This window comes from Pyxicephalus adspersus, chromosome 6 (genome assembly GCF_032062135.1).
Source record: "Pyxicephalus adspersus chromosome 6, UCB_Pads_2.0, whole genome shotgun sequence".
Taxonomy (NCBI): domain Eukaryota; kingdom Metazoa; phylum Chordata; class Amphibia; order Anura; family Pyxicephalidae; genus Pyxicephalus; species Pyxicephalus adspersus.
Genome location: NC_092863.1, coordinates 73,987,612 through 74,009,892, shown reverse-complemented (window position 1 = coordinate 74,009,892; position 22,281 = coordinate 73,987,612). Strand labels below are relative to the sequence as shown.

Genomic DNA, 22,281 nt, shown 5'->3' with positions numbered 1-22,281 from the left:
GTTTACAAGGTACTCCTAAAATCTGTCCATGGACAAGACCTTGATGAAATCCCATGGGGAGCAAATACTGGCAGACTGCAAGCTATGCAATTGTAGACAACCAAAAGCTAAAACCCAACTGATTTTTGAGGTTCTCCAGAAGACATAGCTTCACAATAAAAGCAACTAGAGTACTCAAGGAAGATTTGTTTTAAAATCTGGGCAAACTTTAGCAAGAATTTAGGCTTTCTGATACTAATATTGAAGAAGTACCTAAGATTTTAATTGCTTTTGCAAATAAATACAAAAACATAAAATACTGATTACATGTATTATGGATGTACAGGTGGGAACCGTCTAGTCCCCTTGTAAACATTTTGTGACTTCCTTCCCACACTTGTGAGGGCTGGAGAGATACGATAAGAGGAAAATTGTGATTGTCGATGCCCTGACAGGTTATGAGAAAGAAAGCAGTTGGTAATATACAAAATATAATATCATACTAAAAAGTGCATGTTATTTTAAAAAGAAAGATTGGCCAAAATGATATAGCAATGTTCATGTAACAATCTGATTGGTTGAGATTAGTGTATATTTGTTAAGTATAGATATAACAGAATTGAATGCTGACATTTTCTGGATGCTTGTAAAGAAATTCCAGCTTTTAGAGTTAGAGGATATGAAAATGGGCACTCCCTGGGGTATACCGAGTCCTGTGATCTTGCTGTTTATATCTGATGTTGTTTTGGACCACTGTACACATCCAATAAAGTACTGCGTTTTTCATCGTTCATTAACTTTCCCTGACATTTGTGGTCCCAAAAATACTTCCACCTTTATGCAAAGCTAAATGGTACCAAGGATTTTGGCTGTATAAGTAATATTTTAGGGATACCGGTTCCTTCAGGCCATTTTTTCCCTCTCTTCTCTTTACTGCCTTTAACTAAAGCAAGTATAAACCATATTCTTCAGTGAGGGAACAATATTTCTTATTCAAGATAGTATGGATGAATCTGCATTCCTTTTCCTCTATTAGCAGATCAGCTTTGGTGTTTTTACTTCCATGAAGACCATCTACAGATGGAATGAGTAAAGTAGAAAAGCCTCCAGCTCATGGCTGGGCTCTGCTACCTTCAGTTAAATCTGGAGAATTTATATATTCTTCTGCAAAAGTATACCTGTTAGGGGTTTAGGGAACTCCGAAGCACCTAGTGCTAGTTTATAGAAATATTAGTGTCAGTATTGGTCTAGGTCAGATAATACTTGGTAACCAATAAATGACTCCAAAACTCAAAGATTTAATCCCTACCAACAAAATTACTATAAACATTATAATAAACTTAAGTCTAAACAAATGTACTAATCTTTGTGCCAAAATGAAAATATGTGCAAGTGCATTTCCATCTGTCAGACACATTTTTATAACCCGCCTTCCATTTTCAAACACTTGCTTAAGTGTTTAGTTGTTGCCAATATAGCAAAAAATTAATATGCATCTGCTATGTCTCTCAGTTCAGTGTGGAGCTCACATCCTGTGTCTTTTATTGCAACACCTTAAATATTGATTTCCATAAAGTAAAATGTTCTTTTCACACAATATAACAATATTCAGACATTTCAATTCTCTAATGACAAAAACTATTTTATTAATGCGAATACATATTAAAACATGTAAATAAATTTTCAGTAATCACAACAAATACCGGATACCTTCTGTCTGATGCTAAGAAAGTTTATCTAGACTGCTGGGCTCAAATGCCTCAAAAGCAATATGAGATACCTAGTGTTCATGTTAATTTGAACCATGAACACACCCAGGCTAAAGAATAAGCATTTTGATTTGTGTAGGTTTACCTTTAGTTGTCCATTGAATGATTTTATTGTTAAGTGGATTATTCTGCATCCTCTATGTATTATGGCAGAGTAACACTGAGTAGTATGAAAGGTTGACAGCTAGGCCAGGTTACTTTCTTTCAATTATGAGCACTATGAGTACAACAGTGTTGACAAGGCATGGTCTGGCTATGCTGACTTCTAAACATTGTTCATAGTTCTCATGGCATTTGTGGATTTACGGAACAGTAGTGTCATTTGTAATGTCATTTTCTATGCAGCCATGTTTTAAACAATACAGCCAAGGTAGGTTAAAGTATCTGTGCAGATATATCTTGGCTGTAAATCTTAACTGTTCAAGGTGTATGAAGTTTTAAGGTTATGATCTCCGCTTTTCCTTGGCAGACCTTAAATTCCATCTGCCTGACAAAGGTGCACAAGTAATCTATCTTCTCCTGCACATCGCAATAAGTAGAGAAAGTAAATGTACCATTTGCAGTGTTCACAACCTGTATTGTATGAACCATTCACCTGATAATTCCCAGTAACCTGTCTCATAACACCATTAATGGCAAGTCCTTAAAGTCTTACGCTAGACTTTACTTCAAAGCACAGATCACTATAATATATACTACATCCAAAGTGTTTGTAAATGTATTTGTCTACTCCTTAAAATACTTTGGGTTGCTCTAAGGATGCACCAAAGACCATACCTGCATATACTCTCCAAAAAAATGCTTTTGTGAAAGTAAAAAAAAAAGTGATGTATAGTTGTCTTTTGCGGTTTGCGTTTATGCAGAGCTCTTTTATTTACCACTCTGTAAATAACTCTGTAATTTAGTGGTTAATTATCCTTAATTAGCCAGTATTTCTATAGCGCCAACATATTACACAGCACTTTACAAAGTCCACAGTCATATCATTAACTGTCCCTCCAATGGGCTCACAATCTAATGTCCCTACCATAGTCATGTGTCATTTAGGGAAACCTGACTAACTTAACTGCATGTTTTTAGGGATGTGGGAGGAAACCAGACTACCAGGAGGAAACCCACACAGACACAGGGAGAACATACAGGCCCCTTGCAGATAGTGTCCATGCCAGCATTTGAACTCAGAACCGCAAAGGCCAGAGTGCTAACCACTGAGCCAACCATGCTGCCCATAGTGGTTGTTAAACACTCCTAATTCTGAACTGACATCAATACCAACACTAGTCTTTGATTAGGAGCCATTGCGGTCTGACAACTAACAACCTGGAGTATAGCTGCTTTGGAAAGGGAAAATGTAAAAACGGTTTTGCAAGTTAATGAAGTTCAGAGAGAACAGATAAAAGATCTAGAAATGTTGCATGGTATACTAGGCAGCCATGACTTGTCAGTTTGGATTAAAATAAATTGTCTTAATCAGGCATAAGTAAAGGATCTGGGTACTGAGATCATTCTATTGTATACCCTATTGCCCCGTTTCATGATTATACTGAAAGTGTGGTATCTCATCTACCTCCTAATGAAATTCATTTACAGTTCTAACATCAATGGCAGTCAATGAGCAAGCAAATGAGCTTTAGATTTGTAGAATCAACCATTCTTTCACTGGATGTTTAAATTCAGACAACTTCTGAATAGGTAAACTGGTTTCTTGTTCATTCTTCATACGGAAAAGAGCAATATTATGGGTTGTATTGGCTAAAGTCCATGTTACCGAAACTACCTGTCTTTTTACAAAATGGTAACAGTAGCACAACAGCAATCAAAGTGCAGGAATGGACATTTTGAAGGTTGGAAGCTAGGAATGCTGCAATAACTACAAAGAGTTCAAGTGCCTGAGCAGCAACCAGCTTTGGTAATCTCAGAATATTCATCACCTTCTTCACCAAGCACGAGGGTGCCGGGTGTTGCATCAATAACATGCTCGCTGTTACCACCTAGATACACATAGTACATGGCAGCCGGGAGCCTATTAGTGCCAGTGGCTACACAAGTGCTTAAGTTATTGCCTAGAGCCAAAAATTGCAGTGGAATAGTGGACATTGGGGTAGAATAAAGTCATAAATACATAAAAGCCAGGCCAGTCAGCTCCTAGAAGAGATGTATCCAGTAGCCTCCTCACCTGGAATTTTATAGGGAGCCGATTCTCCTCCCTAAATTTACATGGTCCCACATTTTAGTTGTTATCCTAAACGAGCTTAGATATGTTGTTTATGAAAGAATTACAAATAGTATTAAAATTTTATGAGCTTTTTCCATTGTCAGTAAATCTCATCTCCTTGTATATTAAAGGGAATCTAAAATCTTTTTAAAATAACAGTTATCATAAAGAATTATAGCCGAGAAGATTTTGGAATATTTTCTGTTGTTGATGGAAAGATGTTTTCTGATAGCTTAATTGGAATCTGTGTATAATCTTGTTTATATTTTTTAAACTAGAAAAATGAAGATATTCTTATCACAGTGTGCTCACCAGCAGATCATGTGGATGGATAGATTACAGACAAGGAACTGTGGCAAAAACATGTGAGATGTGAATTTTAGAAGCAAATTCATTCTCAGACAACTTTCAGTTGTAGTTAAGAAGCACTGAATATTGGTGCTAATGGGAATGCTGGCTGCAGCCTGAACGAAGCATTTATTGGACTTTGGATAAACCCTGGCAAAGCTTGCTAGATGATTCTTAGACAATGGCTAAAGAATTTATTTGGGTGGACTTGTCATACCTTCTAAATCTCCAAGTGTTGCCTTTAAAACAAGCTTGCTACTTCCTCTGTTGCCTAGAAAGGCTTTATCTGCAATGTGAATACAATATTGCCAATAAATCAGAGAAAGCTTAATTACAAATTTATTCGGTCCCTTTACCCACTGCTTATGTTATGTTATATGACATATAATGAGAACATGAAGCGGTTTTTACTTAATTAAAAAAAAGAGTTAATTTCTAAGCTTGTACTTTTTAGGGTTGTGTTTATACAAGATTTCACTGACGATTTGACCAGCTTTTACCCATGAACATGTAACATGAATAAAAGTTTATTCTTACATTTACTTAATAAACCCAGTGCAATTGGGAAAAATTGTGTAACTTTTAGGTAAAAGTTGGGTGAGATTTTGGTTTATTTATAGCTAGACCCCTTTATGTTAAGACTTTGACTTTCTCAGCTGACCAAGGATATATGAAATACATTATGGCCATCAAGCATTTAAATAAATCATTAAGTAATTGTGCAAGTTCCAAAATCTGTAGAAGTGATTTTTATTACTATAAAGACTACTGATTATTTCATGAGCTTTTTCATTATTTCACTTGGGTTAAAAGGAGTTTCTTGTTCAATGATCTTGTTGTGGGGGAGCAGTACATAACGACTTCCCTAATCCCAAGCAAATGCTCCGAAATGGCAAGTAACAACATTGTGCTAAACATAAGAACAGGGAAATGTGTCCATTTTAGAGGGTAAGGTGAGAAATATGTAAATCTTTTTATTTACAGTTTTGTGAAATTCCTAACTTTTTTTCACAACAGTTAAAAATAAAACAAACAAGAATAGCAGTAGAATGATAACACAAGGTGGCATAGTATATAATAGGAGCCCTCTTTCAAATTTGTACAAACTGATTCACAACACAGTTCTACACCATAAAACAACAAGGTAAAGGTAAGTATGGTAAGTATAAATGTGAGAGGGTTTCCTTGATAGTCAGGTATCTAACATATTTTAGAAGAAAAGTCGGCTTCAGTTATAACAACTCTGGTTAATGTGTTACAAAGAATCCTAATTTGTATATTGTCAACCACTTCAGGTAAATAAACTGGTGACAATGTAACTATAAATGGACTTAAAGATCCTATTAAAAGAAACATTGGAAGCCAGAAAAGTTGTTCTTGTTTAAACCGAAACTTTTTCTATGAGTTGAATGGATGACATTCTCGTGAAGCTTCATTATTCAGTTGCATTCTTCCAAAAAATATTTTATCTCCGTTGTAAACAGCAGCTCATAAAAGTGCATCAAATGATAATGTTAAAAGTCAAATGCAAGTCTTCCTTTCAACTTTCTGAGCTCAAGAGCAACAAGTCCGCTGTTCACATCTTACATTAATGCAGATTCAATTTTCCACTTCATTTCCCCCCTAGGTAAACTGAATCAGCATATTCTGTAAGACAGTGCCCCGGAAAGGCCTCCAGCAAGACTTAAGAGAAAGCAAATTATGGCAAAAAAGATACAGCACGAAGGTTAGAAATTCTATTGCAAGAGGCACTCCCTGTAGCCTTTACGCTAGCATTGCCCTTTTCACTGTTCTCAAAACTCAGTGATGGAGCTGAAGCTACGATGCTGCATTTGATATCATGGCAATATGCAAGAATAATCTTTATCCTTCAGCTTAGTAGTGAGGCGCCAAGACTGTTGTTTCTAAAATCTTAACTATTCGATCTTCCTTTTGAGAGCCGTATAAACTCAATGCACATACATAATTCAGATAAAGCTGGCGAAAGTGCTGTATACAACAGTAAAAATTAAAAAGTTGAAAAAAATATGAAAAAGCAGATTTATTTGCTCCCTATATATGGAAGATCAGATTACTGAATACACTTCTACTGACAAATACTGATCTATACCCTCAGCTCTTTAAAAATAATTTTAGTTTTCATGGTAAATATAAACTTGCAAACAAATAAATACACAGCTGAAATATACATAAGAACTCTTTACCAGCTGAATGATTCGTACTGTACAGATAGACCTAAACTATGTCAGACTGTACTACTAGGCTGGTGACCTGAATTGGTTTTACAGCACACAAATAGGTCACTTCACTGTCCGTGGCCTGTAATTGGACAACAACTGAGAAGCAGTGGCCTGTAATTGGACAACAACTGAGAAGCAGTGGCCTGTAATTGGACAATACCTGAGAAAAAGTAGTGCGGCTGTATTAGGGGAATACAAAGGGGTCTTACTATAATGTACAATAGGCTGCAAAATCCCTAAATAGCTGGCTCCTGGGAATGAATGAACTCCCATGAGCATGCATTGCATCATTCCAGCCTGGCTATTTCTGCCTAGCCGAGGTCCTTAAACCCAGAAAAGGACCAAATGAAATGTTGATGCCAGCAAAGGAGCAAGGAGCGGTAAGTTTATTTAAAAAAATATAAACAGGCAGGTAAGTTTAATTTATTCCAAAATAGATATCACCTGAAATAAATAACCTGACTGCTTGCATTGTTTTCATTTTTACCTTTATTTCCATTTAAAAATAAATGAATAAATTAATGTAATAATATATATATATATATATATATATATATATATATATATATATATGATACAAAAATTGGTACACTTTAGGTTTTAGTAATATAACTACATTGATGACTAGGCGATTTCAATACATATATAAAGGAGCTGGAAAAGTATACGAGTATAAATTAGTATTTAGCATTAATATTAATTTAATATTAGCATTTATAATGATCTTATTTGGCATGTGATTTTTAAGGCCAATGGGATATGATCACTTTTTACATCTGAAATATTTTGACAAATGAAGTTTACATGCAATGATATAAGCAATATAGCAGCAACAGTAAAGTTCACATTGCAGTAAATTCTAGAAACCAATCAGATCTTAATTTACTCAAATCGGTAAATGCACAAATTCCATTACAACAGGTTAATGAACTTTACACATTATCAGTGCCTGTTCAGCACAACAAATACTTCTCCAGCCTGTACAAGCACATCAATTATAGATGGTTAACACCTTTTACACTATTTATAAGATTATCCCACTGCTCTTCAAAAAGAAAATGGTATACTATATAAACAAATCTTGCACAAAATGCTGGTTTATATTATATATTCCTAATTTCTTAATCCTAATGTTTTCCTACCGTAGTCCTAAAGGTGTTTTTTAGTATAAGAAAAACATTACAAATCCAGGTATTAAAAAACAAACAAAAAACATAGGCATTTAAAATGAGGATTTTAAAACACTCACTGTTGGAGATGGAAGGTAACATCACTCTATTGTCATAATACAGTATGTTAGGAATCCTTTACACAAGCAAAGCAGCAGTGTTAATGATATTGGTCCAAAACACTAAATGTCAATGAGGATTCCATCTCCTGCCAGGAAAATAGCTGTGTAGGTCTGTATAGAATAATACGATTAGATGTGTACACTGTGAGCACTGTGAGCTATGATTGATCACATCAGCCATCAAGCAGCTTAAGTACTTCAGTATCTTCAAGCAAACTCATATTCCCTTCAGTAAAGATACTTTAGGAAGCTCCACACCTTGCAAACAATTTCCAAAAAAAATTAGTAGAAAGAACAAATGGAAAGGAGAAGTACATCATAGGCAGATATCTGTAATAACCAAAGTCCCACTTTTCAGTTTGTATGATCATGCCGGTCATTATTGCAGAAAGGGACAGGTGAAAGCACATAGTTTCTGTCAAAAAGCTGAGCTGTGCAGCATTCCTGGCTTCCCTTGTGTGCCAGGATGACGTATAGTTATGTCATTCCAGCACTGGAAAATCAAGACAGGCTTAGTTACGCTCTAAAAGCCAAAAGAGCAGCATGCTAGCTGGACAACTAGCATTTCAGAAAAAGGGCAGTAATAGCTATTGGAATTCATGTTTCTCTATATCTCTTTTCTGATGAATTCTATACTTTTTTCAATAGGATGGGCAGCATAATTCAATGTAATTCCAATGGAGCAATTTGCTCCTTATATAAGGCACTGTAAGTGGGTTTTGCCCTCCTTCTATGTGTAGTTATTGTGCTATACCTACAAGCAGCAAAAACTTTAGTTACACCTTCAGTATTTTGAAGAAAGTCAGGTAGGAAGAAAAATTTGTTGATGGTATAAAACTACTTGAAAAAGGTTTAATGGGCAAATTTTAAACTATATTACTAATATATACAATATATATTATTTTATAATAAAATATTACAATTATATACTTTAATCAGTTTTCTGGGGCCAGTAGTTTCATCTTGCCAATAACCCCCTATGTATTTACCACAATTGTAGAATTTCTTGACAATTTAGGCTTGTGCTCTGTATCTGTAGCACATACTACAGCTCCTCTAGGGCTGTGGGAGCAATCAGGGGAGCGGAGCTGTCAGCATAGCAGAGCTTCGCTAATAGGAATAGGAAATCCTGATGATGCTTGAGCTGTCATCAGGGTTTCCTATTTCTCAGCCAATCACAGAGCAATAGAGATGAATTGGGACAAGTCTCCCCATTCAAGTCTAGTGCTGAATGGCTGAGAAACGGAAAACCTCAGCCAATCAGAGCACTAGAGGTGACTGGAGAGCTTGTCCTCATTTAACCCCTAGTGTCCGGGGATCTCTCACTGTCAGGAGGATTCCCAGGGCTGTGCCCATGTCATGATTGCAGGGAATCAGGGGTTTTATGTACCCCTGTACTAATTCCCTGAAAGGGTTAAAAGTAACCCTTTTATAAACGCTTATGTAAAATTGCATCAATTTGCAGTAAAACGCGCCATAGGCATTTATAAAGGTTTTTTTTAGCGTTTTAAAGTTAAGCTTTAAACGCTTGTAAAAGTGCATGAAAATGCATATAAACGTGGTAGAAACTTTTATATGTGTTTTTAAAACCATCCGTGTAGACCCAAGCCTTAGGCAGTGCAAAATTTGGTAATAATGGGGGGGTTGTTGTCAAAATTAAATAAGCAGCTTATTGGCAACTATAGCTGTATTCAAAGATACGCAATGAAACTAATCCAGCCACTGCAAAAAAGACAAGCAAGTTGAAATATGTAAAATATTGATTTTTGGGTTTAGATGCAAGGGCTCTATATCTGCCTAACATGCTGAATTAATTCCTTGGTTAGAAAGCATTTAGACTATTTCTGTGCATTTGAACAAATATACAGATTAGGATACCCTGCCACGTGTAGGCTACTCAGAAAATTTTGCAGCAATTGAGTCAACAACTAAAATGTTCAGAAACTTAGCTGTTTATATATGAGTAATGTATTTGTTACATTTTAGGCAGTTACAGGCTCAGTGTTTTCAGCTATGTACTTTTTGATGTTCTCTACAATCTTGACAGTCAAATCAAGTAGTTTGTGTTGGATAAATGAAATCTTGTATTACACATTTATTCATTACAGTTGGGGCAACATAAAAATTGTAGAGCACAGAAAACTTTCATCACTGACAAACATTTCTCTATGTGTTCATCTTTCACTGTACTTTACCAGCGCTTGCAATGTGACCCAGCACGCTGTCATATTATCCTAACAAGTAAATTTGACTCTTTCACTCATAATCAGAAGCACAAAAGGTTCAGTAATTTCTAATTAGCAAATCTATTGAAAGTAAATGAGCTTAGCCAGATGCTATACTTTGAAATGAAGCAAGACTGATAACGACCTAAATCCTTTTGTGCTATTATTTATGTACTTAAATCATTTTGTGTTGTGTGTATGATGTACATGAAAACAAAGAGGAGATTGGGAAAAATACTAGACCTCATTTAGTCTAGGAAAATGTCCCGTTCAGGGCAACACATTAGATTTGCTTTACCTTTCCCATTACCAGCAATAAATACTTATCTTATTTTTTCTCTACCACTGCTCCATTCAGCAGTGAGATCTGAAGAAAACACCCAATACTTTTGGTTATAGAGGAACACGAAACATACCAATGTGAATGGGCCAAGCAGTGGTGTCACATGAGAGTCCATAGTTCTTTATAATCTGATCACAGGGTACACAAGTAATTGCTTTTGTTGTACATACTGCAAGAATTCTCTGTGTTTATTTTTGCACAATCCACCATGGAAAGCTAAATTGGTTTCCCCAGCTAAATATGCAAAAGTAAATAAATTCCTTGATGTATCTATGTGGAGCCCTTTTGCAATTTGTCATTTACCATTTGGAATTTTCACATCATGAGACGGAGCTCAGAGTAATGGACATTAAGTTTACATTGCTGGGCAACATGACTGACATGGATTTATCTCTAGGGAAATAAACCAAGAGTTTTCTAAGCAGACATCAGTAAGTACATGTGTTTTGTTTCAATAAAATCATTTTCTACACTGTGTGTGTTTTTATTTTTAGTTTCTTACTTTCTGGTAACGGTGAAGAGTACTATCAGTGGCCCCCCTTCATATAGGTTTCAGAATTCAAAATAGCCCATCACAGAACCCCACAAACATTAGGGGAACAGGTTATGGGGAAGAGGTGGTCAACTACAATGTGAGTTCTTATTTTTAGTTTACTTCCCCTTTGTGGAAGTAAACTAAAAAGATTTTGTGGATATAAAGTTTTTTTTTTAAATGAAAAATCTTAACCAAGTGCAAGATATGGGGAACTAAATGTTTCAAGTTAGAAAATGGCCAAAGGAAGAATTCCAAGAAACTATAATGAACCAGATCAGACCTGACCATTGTGGATGGATAGGCTTCCATACAATACTGTAAGCAAAGTATTGCCCTGTAGATGCCAGAACCTGATGTACTGATATGGAGCTCTGCAAAAGAATAGAGAAATATTTCTTCCTGAAAGAACAATATTCATTGAAGAAATTTGAAGAGGCCCTTTTCTGTTTAAAACTGAGAAAGGTTCACTTTAACTCTTTTGATTGCCACAGAAAAACCACTAATTAAATACTGTCTACATGATCATAACTCTTTAGGCAAACTCGAGATCTAAAAAGACTGCAAAAGTTTAAAATGAGCTTGCTCCCTTTGTTCACCTAATTAAATTAGTAATTTCTCCAAGTCTGCTTAGGATAATAAAGTTTCTTGAAGCAAATCATCTAATTGGTATCACCTTTAGTAGGTAAAAAGGACAAAATGTGAATCAATGCTTCTCCTGTACCTTTTGATACCAGAACATCAAGCACAAACTACTTTCTCAACAGATGGTCACACTAAGTGGTACTAAAAGAGGAGATGAATAACCAAGTTCCTGTTGCACAATCCAATTCTGAAAACTATTAACACCTTAAAATAATGCAAAGATTTTAACGACTTGGTGATAAACATATTAGAATGAACATATAATGAACAGATTTGGGTAAACCTGCTATCCTATCCAATACATGATGCATATAGGCCTGTTAACTTACTCTTTTTTAATATAATCGTTAGTAGCAAATCTGGCATGAAAATATAAATGTCTTTAGGGCACAAATGCACCACATAATAAATATAAAGATTACAAAGAGTAATAAAATGGGACCAGCAATTCTAGCCAAGTATTTTACAAATCTTTTTGTTGGCCATACAGATAAAATGTGTTATAACTAAGTTATAACTAAGAAGATGGTGAATCAAAAACCCAAAAATTAATAAAAAACAAAACGTCTGTAGGCCATCTTCCATCATCCTCATTGCTTTCATCTAGCACTGACAGATCCATGTTCACCGTCAATGGTGCTTTTTCACCTTCTTCTGCACTTCTTACAGGTGATTTGTCTTCTTCCTTTGGCCAAATGGATACAAATGATGTAACTCCTGAACATGAAAAGTGGAGTTACAGGATCCCCAACCCTTGCAACATTTTTTGGACTTTTTCTTAAAGATGCCAGAAATGGACCTGTACACTACAAAAATGGATGGGGAAGGAAGTTTTGACTGAATGAGGACTGGATTGTTTCTTTTACCAAAAACTCTACTTGCTAGCTTTCAATGGTTTAATGTAAAGCATAGATGTATGATTAGAAAGAGCCCATTAATATAGGGTGAGGGTTTGTGTAATGTATACCTAAAAATCCAACTTTTTTTGCTCTAAAAGCAATTGGTCTGTTAAAACTGAAATTTGCCATACTATCATTTTTAATAGTAATATAATTTATTTTATTGGTTTTGCAACCAACATATTGCAAAGCGCTTCACAGAGTCATATCACTAGCTGTTCCTCAAAGAAGCTCACAATATAACGTCCCTACAAATAGTCAAGGCCAACATGTTCAATAAGATTTACTTTTAGGAACTGCATAAAAATATAGAAAATGAAAGAAATACAACTGGTATTAAAAAAGCATCACTTTCAGCTTACAGTCCAAGGCATCCATGAGAACACATATGTAATTGTCATTGGATTATTTATACACAAAATTAAGCTAAGAGATTCTTCACTTTTTATTGGATTCTTTATTTAGACATAGTCATAAATGGAATTCCAAAACTGTATTTATTTCTACTTTAAAAAAACAACGTTGCAGATTTATTAAATGGTATACATTTTTTGCTTGCTGAAGCAGAAATCAGCTGAAAAGATTCTCACTTTTCTGCACAATCACCACATTTAGAAGACCGCTACTCATCTCCTAAAAGACCGAGATTTTCACAACATTTGAGGAAAAGGTCATCCAGACCAGGGCAGTGTGACCACCTACCAGATTCTACTTAGAGACAGATATATTCTGCACACGCAATCCCTTTGGTTGCTTGATTCCCCATAGGGTCTTAAGCAACCTCCGCAATGTGAGCATCGACAACCTAAATTGCTTGAATTAACTATCCCTCCATCTATATATAAACTATTACACGCCCTTCTTTTTTTCTCTTTTTGTCTCTTCTCTTTAGAGAATATATTTCCACTTCATCAAAAGCATCAAGCCGAAAGGCCCCTTTTGAATCACCAGATAGCCTTTTCTACTTTGATAGAGGTAAATCTCACATACTACTACGGAGCCACTTTTAGAATACTTTCATACAAACCTTAAACTATTTGTTTTGCCATTATTCTGTAAAACATTTCTGTAAGTGCAAAAGAACGTTTACTGACTTGGGATGGGCAGATGATTTTTGTAAAGTTGTCAGGTTGCTTTAAAAGTACTTTTCCTTACTTATGTGATTTACAGGAAAAAAAAAATTATGCCTTTTACATTTTTCTTTCGACATGTTCACAGAGACCTATGACTTTCCCAACAATTTTGGTGACAATACCATGCTCAGGGGCATCGCAAATAATTTATAAAGTCGACAAAGTAAATTCATGAAATTGTTGCAAAAATATGTATTTTGTCAAAATGTTTGTGAAAATACATTTCTCACATTTTGGTGATGGGAATACCATGGATGTTATCTGACACTTTTAAATACAGAAGACCCTAAAAAAAATCATACTACTAAAACGTTATACATAAGGAAGCATTAAGGATAGAAATAAATTATGTATACTGAAAGAGACGATGAAAGAGGAGATAATGATCCCCGTGCCTGAAATTACAGAAAATATATATTGGGTGGGTTGTGTTCCTCTCGAAATATAGTAATGCGGGTAAAAGAAAAAATTAATTTAGATTCAGAATCTAGTATTGTCCATGGTACAGATGTCATAGAATAAAAAGCTCACTATGAGTTTGTAGTATAGAGCAAGTTAGGATAAACACAGAGATGGTGATACATTGAGATGATTTCCTAATAAAGAAAGCACACTGAATTATTTTCATTGTCAACAAATTGGAAAAACAAGGAATTTTTAGGTTAAGGTTATCTACATTAACTCATTTTTAAGCTTTCAAATTTTTTGCCAAATCATTATCTATTATTTATTATTTTTTCCTAGTGTTGCATATTTTTATGTTTTTCAGGACTGGAAAAGTATAACGGTTTTTGTTCAAGTTACGGGTCATCACCTCTATTACATTTGAATCAGTTGTATTCACACATACACATATTGATTTTGAGATTTATGATTGTTTCTTTTTTCTCTAAACAGAAATGGAAGGAATTATTCACTTCTAGTGATATTTACCCTTATAATCCTTATCTTAGAATAAGATTCATTTCCCTATATGGCTTTATCTCTGTGTGCCTTATACACAATCATTATCTGCTGATTTCTAGTCTTATCAAAGGACCAAAGTTCCAATTTCCATTCTTGAACCCCCCTACTTTTGGCCCCTGGTTTTGTGATTAAGCAAGATTGCAGGTGCAAGATTTCTCTTTTACAAGTGTCCAAAGATGTTGCTCATCCTTTGGCAGTATAGAATAAAATTCACATGTTTGATGGACACTATGGGCCGGATTTATTAAAGCTCTCTGAGGCTGGAGAGGTAACACTTTCATCAGTGAGGCTGGGTGATCCAGCATACTGGTAATTGATCTGGTCAGGTGATGAAAACATTTGCTAGCAAAACAGCAAATTACTTAAAAGAAATCCGTTCCAGGTTTGCTGAATCATCCAGCTTCACTAATGAAAGTGTGTCCTCTCCAGACATGGAGAGCTTTAGTACATCAGGTGGAGTTTCCTTAATGGTTGGTGACAACAGAAAATAAAAATTATGCAAATATAAAAAGTTGACAAAAGTGCTAAAATACCCATCAGAACCATTTCCTCCCTTCTGTTGTGTGCTGAGGTTAGACCTCCCACTAGTGTTTTATTATTGTATTGTTATACCATATCACTTTTTTCAGGATTTCTACAAGCTTTTACAATGAAACAAAATCCCTTTATTTTGATGTGCTAGTGACTTCTTTGTGTTTCATTTCCATAAGTTGTACATGGAGCTGTGGTTGTCATTTCAAGCATATTTCCTCTATTACAAGGTCCATTTGCTCTAGGGAGTGCATTCCTATCACAGACATTGCTTGTAATGATATGTTGTCACTCAAATCTTTTCCTGAGAGGTACCCATAAGAAAAGCATTCACCCATTAAAAATATATGGGTAAAATTTAATAAAACTGGGGATTTGAACAAGAAAAGGGATTTAACAAAAAATTGACCCAGACCCAAGTCTAGTTGTCCACTATATTTAGTTGCACCATACATTATTTAGCTTTCTTTAGGTTTTGTAGGATATTGGTTAACAGATGACCAACTAAACCATGTTATTTTTTTCTGGGTTAATGCCCAAGTTATAATAATTTATATGTTTTTATTTGTTGTAATTATATACAAGTGAATGAATTGAATGAAAGACCTAGATAGCAGTATATGTTGGTAGTGGGCTCCCTTTGTTACCGAATGCACAGAATTTTTTGAAAAGACAGAGATAATTATAAAAATGTTATAAAAAAGTATTTTCCCTTTTGACAAGTCCAATAAAGACATATCTTCCATACATAACAAAAACACGAATAAAAGATATCTTAAAATATACATATACAGCAGAAGCAGTGAGGAAAATTGTTCTCTATTGTAGTGACCTAAGACAAGGTCACATATATGTCATAATAATGTGCTATAAAAGATTTCATTATCTGTTACAATGATAGAATACCTTTTCACCTCGTAACCATATTTTCATCTAAAAGCTGTTATCCACTTATGCTATGTTGGTCGGTCTTTTTTTTCATTTGAATGTGCTGCCAGCCATCCATGTTCAGTTTTCCATAAATTAATCATTTACTTATCTTCCAGTATAGTACTTAAATTCCTAGTGATGCCTAGTGACATGCAGGCTACACTAGGAATATCAGTACTGTATTAAATATGAACTGAAAGGGCTTTTTTATCCAGTGACTAAATGCATCTTGACAGATGTGTCTTAGGCCATGACTCACATTTTCTGTCCTTTCCTTTACACAGCTAGAACATCACTAGATCCCCAGATGTTTTAAAGAGAGCAGAACCTCAAACACTTTCTAGATGTCCATGATTCTTTACCAAGTCAAAGAGTGTATCCCGTAGAATGTTTAGTCTTTGTCATTTTTCTAAGTTACTATGGCCAATACAACAGTCTCAAAAACTAGCACAGCTTTTGAAGAAGAAAGCCTTCTGTGATGGAATACTGTATGAACCAAAGTAAAAGGCAACTAGGAATCACCATCAGCAGAAAGATGAAAGCTTTTAGCCTTCATAGGATGAGGAAACCACCAAATAACTTTCCAGTATGTTTTGGGAAAGTTCACAGAAACACATTCAAACTTGTGTAGAGTATAATACAAGTATTTGGGTATTTTTATTACCATTTCCTAACTAATCATTTAGACCAATTTGAGCAAATAGTAGAAGACTTTTATGAGCTCAAAATCATGACAGGAGCTTACAAAGGCCTAATGAGGTTCTTTACCCCATGTGACAACAAAAGTGGCCTGAATCACTCAGCACAATCACTTTTTATTAGGAGTAAAAGGAGTGAGTCCCATGCTTCACGTGCTTCCATGCTTCACGTACCCAGAAGTACTTCCATTCACTCTAGGGGGCTGAACAGAGAGGCAGAGAAGCAAAAGCAATGTATGTGAATCTGATGAGAGCATGCAAGTTGGGATTTTATTTCTTTTTAACAAACAGTCACTTTTACGGTAACTCCTAAAATGTCCTATTAACAGTAAACTGACCTCACCCCAACCCTGTTATTTAACAGGAACCTTAACATGTCTAGTGATCACAGTTCTTCATTGAAACAAGATTTGTGTGTCGAGATACAATTGTAGATGGGAAAATGTACAAGCTCTAGCTAAATACTGCACATGGCATGAATCAAGAACTGCATGGTCCAAACAACTTGAAAGTCGTTTATTGAAAGATCCTCAGTATGGAAAGCATTGAGAGAGTGGACTTTGTTCCAAGAAACGTGTTGGATGCAAGAGGAGTTTGGTATTTAGTTTTGGATATGCTATGTACCACAGCATCTGATGTTTCATGCATTATATATATATATATATATATATATATATATATATAAAAAAAATACAGATAGACAAATTATTTAACTTACTATAAATTTTGTTAATTATTATACCACTTGCTGTTGTCAGATATATGACTGCACAGAACAGTATTAAAATGTCTGCATTTATTAAACATAGATGAAACTATGAATTTAACATTATATTTACCAAATTTAAAAAGAACAATAAAGAAATGCTTAATATTGTAGTTTACATTAACACCAACCTCTGGTTGTTACTGCACATCTTTGTAAATAATGACTTGGCCAACAGAGTAGATATGATCAATGGATGCAAATTTAATATAAGATAGTGCGCAAAGGGGATCAACTACATCTACAAGCTATATTGGAACATCTGGTAGCTATTTCAAATGCATAGCTTCTAATTGATTGATGTGAGTTATTTTACTTTTATTAGTGTCATTAAAGCTGGTATGTACTGGCCAGTCTGATCAATCTTATCAATGGACACTCTTAGCCTCCAATAGCAGTGGTGGGTGTGGGGCCTTAGGAGAGCCGTTTAGTCCTGTTGCACTTCAAACCCAACCAGCATGAAGACACCCTCAAGGGCCATGATTACTGTAGGCAATAGTTCCGTTTTAAAGCGGAGCATTGATTTTTTTAAATGTAGTCAGCTCTTTTTAAACATTTAACTCAAATGCACTAATTGTATTTACTTCAGTAAAGAAAATCTTATTTATCTGAAAAATAAAAATATGAAATTGTATTTTGGGTTACTGCATATCACCTATATTATACTTTCACAAAACCCCTTGGTGTTAAGTTTATTTTTTTTCCGAGTTTTCTGAAGATTTGTTCAACTCATAACTAGTCATTGATTCTTTTCATTAAAATGGCTTAAAAGATTTAGCGATATTTTTTTTTATCAATATTTTCTCATTTAAATTAACTTTGAAGATAGCATTTTACATGTGCACAATTTTCCTGGGAATAATCTGTTTTTCACCAATGTGCCTCTCTGGAGGACCCAGTGACAGGCTTCTACTGTCAGAGAACCATTTGACACATTTAGAAAACGAAACCCTCGCTTTTATCACCCACTGAACTGGAAACAAATTACTATGTGGTAACTGTCAAGTGTATGATGGTGTTTGACAGCAGGCAGATAAGAAGTCAAGGCATAATAGATAACCAGTCAAGACAAAATACACAATAAAAAGGTTAAATAGAAAACCATCTTTACCAAATAATATTATACTGCCAGCAATATATACTTTTATCTTTGAATATCGCATTTTATATATTTCTAATGTATTGACTTGTAAAACTAACCATTTTAAGATATTCTTTACTGAAATGTCCGAATGCATTAAATACTGGTGATTAAATATTTATTATTTATGTTTCATTTATTTTCTGCATCTGAAATCATCTAGTAAAGTGGGCTTGAACTAAAAAACTAGAACTTTAACCTCTGAAAAATGTGCAGGAGGTTAGTAAGGCCACATTTAACAACAAATGTAGACTTAATATACATATACCTTCTGATAAATGGTAATGTAGTACTCTAACATAGGCAAATATGGGTGAGAAAATCTGTAAGAATGCATCTGCAGGCAACCAGTAAGTAACTGTCTATTGCCCTAGTTTAGGGAGTAAATACAGTCATTTAGTAAAGTCATTTTAGGTTTGCAGCTGACTGCTAATAATTCTACCAACCACCCCAATTCAACTGAATTGGAGTGCTTGGGAATTGATATGCACTTGTTTACATTTTCCTCTGGAGGAAGAACCTCACTGTAACTACTGTCACCCAGTAGTTACAAGTGAACCCACCAACAAATCACTTGTCAGACACTGGGCCTGGTTTAATAAAGCTCTCCAAGGCTGGAGAGGATACACATTTATCAATGAAGCTGGGTGATCCAGAAAACCTGGAATGGATCTGGTCCAGGATTCAAAGCATTTGCATAGCAAATGACCAGGTTTGCTGGATCACCCAGTTTCACTTATGAAAGTGTATCCTCTCCAACCTTGAAGCCCACTGTATCTTGAATAGTAGTGTAAAAGGGGTTCAGTTAGCAGCTAACTGTATATTTTTGGACCACAAATCTAAATAGGGCCTTACATCATCCTGAACAAACAAGGCATCATGTATGAAAATATCAATACAAAGAAGTATATTTTAGTTCCACTTGCCCACCTAACAGAATCACATTTGCCTAGTACACACACACACACAGAAATAATGGCATTTTTATCGTTCACACTATGGCTGTAAAAATGCTGCTCATTGCTTTATGTTGCAATACACCAGGTTATTCATATGAATGGCTTCCCCAATGCACCCCATAGCGCTCATATGTAGTATTAGCTTATTTTTAAAACCACACATCGCTGTATTGTTGCTTTTTGCACTGTAGTGCATTGGTGAGAAGTGTTTAGGGTCCCAATATTACTGAAAGGCAACCCAGGGGACCAATATATGTGCTGTGCATTGCCACTGGTGTTAATATTTGCACTACCCAATAGTAAAGTGCATTAACACAATGCACTACTGGAAACTGGTCCTTTATGATAACCTAAAAAAGTTTCTCAATAGTTACCCTATTTTTTATTTACTAACTGCCTCTCAGTTTATATTACAGACGAAGCATACAAGTTATTTATATTATTATGTATAATATTTGTACACTTATTTTACACAAACATTTCACAATTGATTTGTATGAACATGTGGGTAGGTAACAAATCATTTTTAATACTTATTTTAATTATTTCTGTGAATACAGTAATGCTTTTCAATTTACCAAGAATTGCAAGGCAACCATAGATTATTTTTATATTGTGATTTCTAGAATGTTATCACTCACCTATTGTTTCTGATTACATGCAAACCACAAAAAAAACTTCTGTTGGTTGTCCTGTTCTTCCCCTTCACTTAACATTACCAGGAGCTTAAAAAGAAGGATCACACAAGTAAATCCTGCAAACCTTACCACTGATTGATATGGATTCTGAAAATACTTTTGTGAGAGTCCAAGATGGCTAAATTCAATTAACTATCATGGCCTATTATTCTATTCACTTTGCTGAACCCCCTTTTACACTTGCACTTCAGCTTCTTGAGTGTGTGTTATATATTTCATTGCAGCTTCTGACATATTATGGATCAATAGTGCATTAAATGTTAAACCTTTTTTCCACTCTCTCTATCCATTTGGAAAAAAGAACCAGAATGAAACGCTTGGTATAAAAATACTGTTCAGTTTGCTCTGAAGCTATTATACAGACAGTATGAGAGCTAGAAGAAAATATGTAATCTTTAAAAATGAACTCCAGTCTTACCTTTTGTCTTGACCATTGTACAGGTCCTGTGCTAAAAAAAATTACTCTCATTTTACTGCACACAATTAACTTCTTAAAGAAGCTGCAACAAGCTTTTTGCTGGTGTAATAACAGCCAACATCATCTAGCCTTTTCTTCTCTATTTGTGCTGTCCCTGCCCCCCCCCCTTCTAATTCTTTTGATTTATGTTTTTTTAAATCATTGGGCTCAGCATCATGTAAGGGATTTGTCTGGTGTAGTCTACATGAGGCAGGGTGCTGTGACGTGTTGAGGATGTGCAGCACCCCAATTCGCTGATTCACAAGCCTATAATTTGAGCTGCAGTTTCTGTACCACATAAGTAAATGAATTTTGTACTTATTGTCATAATTATAGTAAACATTTTCTTCTTTTTGTTATATAAATGTAACATACCAATTTAGCATATAGGGTCAAATCTTAAAAAAAAGGACCTGAAATAGTTGAACCAGTTTCCAGTATTTTCATTGATGCTGAGGTAGCAAAAATTGTGTTCGGATTCTGCTATCAGTGAAAAGTTTTTGTTTTGTTTTTTTTACAAAGGGAAGAAGAAAAGAAGAAAAGGAACACTGCAGTCACAAGTGAAATGACTGTAAGCAACAAAATGCTTTTTTATGACATTTTTTTATGTACAGGTCTGCTTCTCACCAGTATGTGATCTAACCATGCAATATGGCTGCTCTAGCATTAATAAACTATGGAGATGAGCAGCAAAAGTGTTTTCTTACATTGCTTTGGCACATTGGCAGAATAACAAAATAGGCAATAAAGGGTTGGGATACAAGTTTGTTGAATGTTTTGCTAGATTTTAAAGGTACACGCCAAAGAAGCAATAAAAATTAACTATTTAAATTGTTGTTGAAATAGGAACATTGTGTCAACGGTTTCATGATTTTAATCTTTCCTTTATTCTTGTTCATCTGGATACTCCCTTAGTTAGTTGAAATATATAGATCAAATATTTTTTTTTGCACAGCTCTTAGTGTCCAATGCAGCCTCAATCATGAACATTCACAGACATTTGAGATGTTGCTGAATATGGCTGAATGTTATCATGTAGAATGTAGAGACCTAGCAGATTTTTTTCAACTTTTGTTGAGTTGCTAGGCTTTAGCAGTTTACTCAATTGACTTCTGAACTTCTTTTTAAGGAACTGTGTTTTGATATTGCCTTTGCAGTACAACCCATGCCTACACTGTTACAAAACAACTCTCTACAGGTAGAAAACTCAATCTATGCTTGCAGTGTCTCCTTTTTCTCTGTTGTCAGCTAGCAAGATGAATGGAGAGTGCACACATCAGCAGATACGATTTAGGAACTAGGTCTCTATACTTAACTATCAGGAAAAAGAAAGAACCCATAACCCCATTCATCTGATGACTTTCAGGAGCATATCTTTAATAACAGTACTTCCAAATAAAGTATTCAATATATGTATTTTTATTCTTTTGTAATACTGCAATGCTCCTTTATGGAAAAGTAGGTTACATTCTACATTCACCTGTAATATTCTGCATACTGGAGAGTCACTGTATTT

General features: G+C 34.9%; 1 protein-coding gene across 1 annotated transcript in view; it reads right to left on the bottom strand.

The window, feature by feature from the left end:
- Positions 1–22,281, bottom strand: part of EDIL3 (EGF like repeats and discoidin domains 3) — a gene marked incomplete in the record, with an annotated part of 336,704 nt that overhangs the window by 263,414 nt on the left and 51,009 nt on the right.